Source organism: Loxodonta africana, chromosome 7, assembly GCF_030014295.1.
Source record: "Loxodonta africana isolate mLoxAfr1 chromosome 7, mLoxAfr1.hap2, whole genome shotgun sequence".
NCBI classification, from domain to species: domain Eukaryota; kingdom Metazoa; phylum Chordata; class Mammalia; order Proboscidea; family Elephantidae; genus Loxodonta; species Loxodonta africana.
The window spans coordinates 12,315,292-12,321,945 of NC_087348.1; the positions used below are offsets into that span (position 1 = coordinate 12,315,292).

At 46.2% G+C, this 6,654-nt stretch overlaps 1 pseudogene; it reads right to left on the reverse strand.

Annotated features, from left to right (window-relative positions):
- Positions 1-219: 219 nt before the first annotated feature.
- On the reverse strand, positions 220-3,152 carry LOC111753186 (ubiquitin-ribosomal protein eS31 fusion protein-like; annotated as a pseudogene).
- Positions 3,153-6,654: the final 3,502 nt, after the last annotated feature.

Here is a 6,654-nt window from a genome sequence, read left to right on the forward strand (position 1 = left end):
TGATATAACCTAATGCTGTAGATGAGTCCTGCCTCATTAACATAACTGCCTCTAATCCTGCCTCATTAACATCATAGAGGTTGGGATCTACAACACATAGGATAATCACCTCAGAACACAAAATGGTGGACAACCACACAATCCTGGGAATCATAGCCTAGCCAAGCTGACACATTTTTGGGGGACACAATTTAATCCGTAACAGTGACGTCCTCTAACTTTTTTTTTGTTAGTTCATGTCTTTTATTAGCCCATACACAATTACTTGCCTTCTGGTTTGTTGAAGCAATAGGTCAGACAATACTTGCCACAGTGATGTCTCTCAAAGTGGCTGGCCATAAAAGCTCCAACACCACGTTCATGTGAAGGGCACTCCCAATGAAGGCGACTAATTTAGCCATTCTCATCCACCTTATCGTATATTAGGACAGCCAGCTTCACCTTCTTTTTCTCTTCTGCTTATTCTTATTGGGAGTAGTGTAAGACTTCTTCCTTTTCTTAGCACTACTATGAAGGCTCAACACAAGATGAAGCGTTGACTCTTTTTGAATGTTGTAGTCAGACAAGGTGCCTCCATCTTCCAGTTGTTTGCCAGCAAAGATCAGTCCCTGCTGGTCAGGAGGAATTCCTTCCTTATCCCGAATCTTGGCCTTTACATTTTCTATTGTATTCGAGGGTTCAATTTTGAGAGTGATGGTCTTTTCCATTAGGGTATTTATGACAATCTGCATTTTGGCAGTAGTTCCGCCACAGATGGAGGATAGAGAAGCTGCCCTTTAACTCTTAACGCGTCACTGCTTAAACTGGAGTCACCGGTGTGTGAATATCTTCTTGTAAATCCATGATCATTTTTTTTCCTGTAAAAGGTGTCTGAGTAATAAATACTCAGACTATATGGCCAGTAACCAGGAACTAGAATGAAGGCTGAAATACAAAATTAGGTAAGAAAGTTTTGAGGCTCCAGGCAGGAGTTTTACATGGTGTCTTAGTCATCTAGTGCTGCTATATAACAGAAATACCACAGGTGATGGCTTTAACAAAGAGAAATTTGTTCTCTTACAGTCTAGGAGGCTAGGAGTCGAAATTCAGGGTGCCAGCTTCAGGGGAAGGCTTTCTCTCTCTGTTGGCTCTGGGAGAAGGTCCTTGTCATTAATCTTCCCCTGGTCTAGGAGCTTCTCAGCAAAGGGACTGCAGGTCCAAAGGACACGCTTCCCTCCTGGTTCTTCACTCTTGGTGACATAAGGTCCCTTCTCTTCTCTGCTTGATTCTCTCTTTTATATCTCAAAAGAGATTGACTCAAGATACAACCTAATCCTATAGATTGGGTCCTGCCTCATTAACATAATTGCCTCTAATCTCACCTCACTGACATCATGCAGGTAGGATTTACAACACACAGGATAATCACATCAGATCACAAAATGGTAGACAACCATACAATCCTAGGAATCATGGCCTAGCCAAGTTGGCACACATTTTGAGGGGACACAATTCAATCCATAAGACATGGTCTGAGTTAACCCGAGGCAACAGCAAGAACACTGGTCTTGGAGTCAGGAGAAGGAACTTTCCATCAAACACTGACTCTGAAGTAACAACGCGATCTACTTTTCTGGGGTTCTGTTTCTTCATCTATAAAATGAGTTAGAGAACCTCTAAGTTCCCTTCCAGCTCTGACAATCCGTTTTTTGAGATACGTTGGGCAGAAAAGTCCATTTGGACACTGATAGTACTTTGTTGATACCAAACCCAGAGCACTGGCGATGAGGATTAATAGTGACTACTTTTACCAAGGTCTTCTCTTCTTAGGGAGCCCAGGTGGTGCAGTGGTTAGGAGCTCAGCTGCTAACCAAAAGGTCAGCACTTCAAACCCACCAGCTGCTCCTTGGAAACCGTATGGGCAAGTTCTACTCTTTTGCTATGAGTCAGAATGGACTCAATGACAATGGGTTTGGTTTTGGTTTGTGTCTTCTTAGAGTGATCTTTTCCGCAGACTGTATATAAAACCACACCTCATCTCTATCCCATTTACCCTGTTCAATTTTTCTTCCTATTTTTCTCTTATACTTTGAGGAAACCTGAATTTTATTTTATTTTGGTTATTTTTTAAAAATCTGTCTTCTCCTTCTAAAAATAAACTCCATAAGGCAGAGCCTTTTTTTGTTTAAGCCTGTGTCCCCAGTGCCTAAAGCTATGTCTCTCGTTTAGTGGCGCCCAGTCGATGTCCGCTGAATGCACTAATGATTTTGAGCACTTTCTTTGCTTTAGGCATGGTGCAGAGTACTTTGTACTTTGATCAAATAAGCGCATGAAGTAAGTATTCTTATTGTTGCTGCCATGGAGTTGGCCCATGACTCATGGTGACCCCACGTGCAGTGGAACAAAATGGTGCCCCGTCCTGCGCCATCCTCATGATCAGTTAGAGATTGGACCATTGTGATCCATAGGGTTTTCACTGGCTGATGTTCAGAGGTGGACTGTCAGTCTTTCTTCCTAGTCCATCTTAGACTGGAGGCTCTGCTAAAACCCATTCAACATCATATGAACACGCAAGCCTCCACTGGCAGATGAGTGGTGGCCGTGCACGAGATGCATTGACCAGGAAATGAACCTGGATAGAAGACGAGAATTTTACCACCGAACTACCACTGTCCCCATAAAGCACCTTGTACTTTGACCAAATAAGTGCATGAAGTAAATATTCTTATTCTTATTAGTCTTACGTAATGGTTGAGGGGAGCCCTGGTGGCATAGTGGTTAAGAACTTGGCTGCTAACCAAAATGTCGGCAGTTCGAATCCACCAGTTGCTCCTTGGAAACACTTTGGGGCAGTTCTACTCTGTCTATAGAGTTGCTGTGAGTCGTAATTGACCCAACAGCTATGGGTTTTTAATGGCTGAGAAAACCGAGGCTTCATGAAGTTAGGTAATGTGCCTGCAAGTGTCAGAGGTGGGACTTGAACCCCAGTGAGTCTGGCACTTTGCCGTTCACATCCTCAACTTCGGCACATCTCAGCCAGGAGGCCCCAATACCCAATGTGTCAGGGCACAGTCAGGTTATATTGAGGATCTGTTTTGACTCTCTCTTCTTTATGACACTGCTTTGTCCACAGGGAAAGGGAAAATCAAAACCTCAGTGTCCTCCCTGATGGCCTTTTCCTGCTTTGACTATGTGCAGAACACAGTGTGAGGTCATTTTGGCCCAGGGCAGAATTTCAGAACTGGTTGGTTTGTTAGTCATCCTCTGCCACCAATCCCCTTATTCTAAAGCTGAAGAAATGGAGGCCTGAAAGGGCTAAGCGTCCCGTGACTCCCTTATCGTCTTGGGCTATGAACTGCATGATTCATGAAGCTGCAGCGGTCTGGGTGGTAAACCAGAAGGCCGGTGGTAGCAGCACCCAGAGCCCACACTGCGTCCCCAGCCCCGCCTCACCCTGACGCTATCGCCACCTAGTGATCCTTGGGGCCTTATAGGCTTCAGTAACCTGGGTGCTGTTCAATTTCAGGAGGAGCAGATGCTGGCTGAGGTTCTTGCTTGTGGTCAGGCTGTCTTCCAGGCAGCACTTCTTGATGTGAAAACCGTCGTCTTTGTGGTGTTCAGGAGGCTGTGTCTCGGGACAGTTCTGCGGGGATTGCCGTGTCTTTGTGTTCCTGAGGGTTTGCTCCCATCTTTTTCCTCCTAGGTCTCTTAGGGGTTAAATGCTACCAGGAAGAAGTTAGGCAAGTTCTCCCGCTTATTCTACACGTTAGAAATGAGGAATATTTTACATTCATGGATAAGCTATTGCTTATTGATGCTATAATTACAGACAAAATATTCTTGTTCCTCTTTGTTACACATGAAACAGCAGCTAACAGTACAAGATGGACTATAATTACGTACTTAAGGGGTATGGCTTCTACTGAACTAGGTGTAGAAGTTCAGGGAAAAGGCATATTGGGGAGGGCTGGCATGGTCAGGAAATAAAAAATAAAATAAAATTAGAACTATCCCTCATCGGAAGTCCCTTGGTATCAAAACAGGTTAAGCACTCGTCTACTAGTCAAAAGGTTAGCAGTTCGAACCCATGCAGGCCTGGCAATCTGCTTCTGAAAGGTCACGGCCTTGAAAACCCTATAGAGCACAGTTCTACTCTGCACATGTGGGGTCTCCATGAGTCGGAATAGTCTTGATGGCAGCTAACAACAACCACCCTCATTGAGAGCTTCCTATGTGCCATGCACGATACAAATGATTAATGTGTCTTAACTCACTTGAGCCTCACAATAATCCTATGAAGTAGGTGCAGTTATATCACCTTTTACAGTGGAGGAATCTGAGGCACAGAAAGGTTAAGTAACTTGCCCAAAGTCATAGAGCTGGTAAGTGGCAAAGCCAGGATTTGAGGCCAGACTGGCTGGCTCCAGACTCCTCTCTCTTAAAGCCTACATTCTATGGCCTATGATGAAGGCTTTGTGAAGGAGGTGAGACTTGAGCCAGACCATGAAGAAGGAGAAGGTCCTACAACATGGGGACAATGTGAGTGATGGACCAGGGAATGGAGTGAACGTGGTGGCCCTCAACTGGGAGGAAGAAACTGGCTTTATCTGACAGAACACATGTGCTGGGGAGCAGGGGTAAAGATGACGGGGCAAGAGGGTGGGGACAGATTATAAAAGGCCTTAACATCTAGACGGAGAAGGCCATAGTCTTTTAATTGTGTTGAAAGGTGACTTGCTAGAAGCAGAGGTTTGGGGAGGTTTTTTGGTGGCAATAGTAAGCCTGAGGGTAGAAGGTGAGGAGGTAGGAATGAGGGGCTCAGTCTGACCTAGGATGGAACAAAAGGAACGGAAGGAAGGGAAAGTGGTGTGTGAGAATTCACAGAAGGCATCAGCAGGTGGGAGAGGGAGCGTAATATTCAACTGACTTCAAGACTTGGACTAAGGGACAATGTTGGCACTGAGTGGGCCAGGGTCTCACTGCTTGTTGGCTTAAACTGTTATCACGTGGGGGTGAGTGCACAAACAATTAAATATTTCTTACATAATCGAATTATTGGTCTTAAAGGCACAACTGTTTGGACAGCCTGGTAAGATAGATTTTTTTTTTCTCCTTCTGAATGTTGTATCCACCAGGATTCAATCAGAGAAGCAGAACCACTGTGAGCCATAGAGAATGAGGGATTTATCACAGGACACCAGCCTCCCATACTAGGGAGCTGGTTCCCCTGTCTGTGTGAGGGGTTTCTCTGTGTTGTCTGGGTGAAGTGCTTCTCTGTGTTACTGCTGGGTCTGAAGTCAGCTGGGCTGGCTCAGGGAGGGAAGAAGGACATGAAGAGGGGAAGACAAAGGACAAACAGGAACCCGCAGCCATCTCTGACCACTTGTAATCTCAGCGGTGCGGGGGACCTGAGGACGAGCTGGCGCCCCCCACCCCAGAGCTGCACACACTTGGCCCAGGCACTGGAGGAGCTGTGGGCCCAGTGGCTGCCCCATGCCAACAAGGTGAACCAGCAGATCAGCAACTGAGTGTGTGGGCTGCCCACAGCCCTGCCGTACATCCACCTTCGGAGCATAACAAAACGGCGGCAGCTTCACTTCCGCCTTCCAAATCTTGAGCACATTTCTTTCTTGGACAACCCTCACCAGGACCCTACAGGGAGGGGAATTCTGGGAAATGTTGCTACACTGACCTAGTACAAAGCCTCTACCCACGGTTGTCCGCATACACAGTAGAGTCACTTTTTTGTAATTCTTCTGTTTCCCTCCTGAGCTATTTAATTGAAAGAGCTTCCATGGATGTAGCATAAACGTTCTTAGTGAATCAGCCATAACCAACTATTTCCCCTGCAAGTTCTTAATAAATCTCTGGTCTTCTCTGACCTTCCTGAAGCTCAATTTCGTTCTGAAGGTAGAGTGAATGGGGTAGGTAACTTTCAGCAACCAGATGCATGATTGGATTTTAAAGGTTGATGAACATCCCACGTGAAGAGTGAAGACACGGGCTCACTGCTCCAGGCGTAGCTGACAACACTCACGTAGGTAGCAGGCGACCGTCCTCCTTCTCACCTTCCTTCTCATCCAAGTATCTCGTGGGAATGCAGCAGCCCAGCAACTGCACAAACAGCTCTTTTGTGACATGTGGTTCCTCATGAAAGTCAGCCTCTGGGCTTCGTTTGGGAAGGTCGAGGGCGTATTTACTGAGGCCTGTTTTCCTGTTGCTGGCCGGCCTTGCCCAGGCGAGGAGCGTTCCTCCACGTCCTGAGTGCATTCCAACTTGGTCACATCAGAAAGCAGCAAATCCAGGGGATTTTTTTTTTTTTTTTTTTACTATGGGCAGAATTTCTTGCACAGCAGAACACTCAGGAAGGACGGCCCTGTTTGGGGGCAGAGGTCAGGGCGTCAGAGTTCAGGGCCCTCTGAGAAAGGATCAGGCTCTTTGCTAATCTCCAGTGTGCTTGTTAGCTTCTGAGTTGATGTACCTGGAACAAACTCTGTCACAGGCAATACTTTGATTTAACTCTTGACTTGTATTTTCTCCCACCCCTAAAGTACCAGCCGCGAAGGTAATGTAGAAAGGAGCAGGGGCAAGATAGTAAGATTGGCAGGATTGAGGGGTCTGTGACTCTCACTGCACAGGTGGGTCCCCCTCAGGGGGCATGGTTGTTCTTAACTG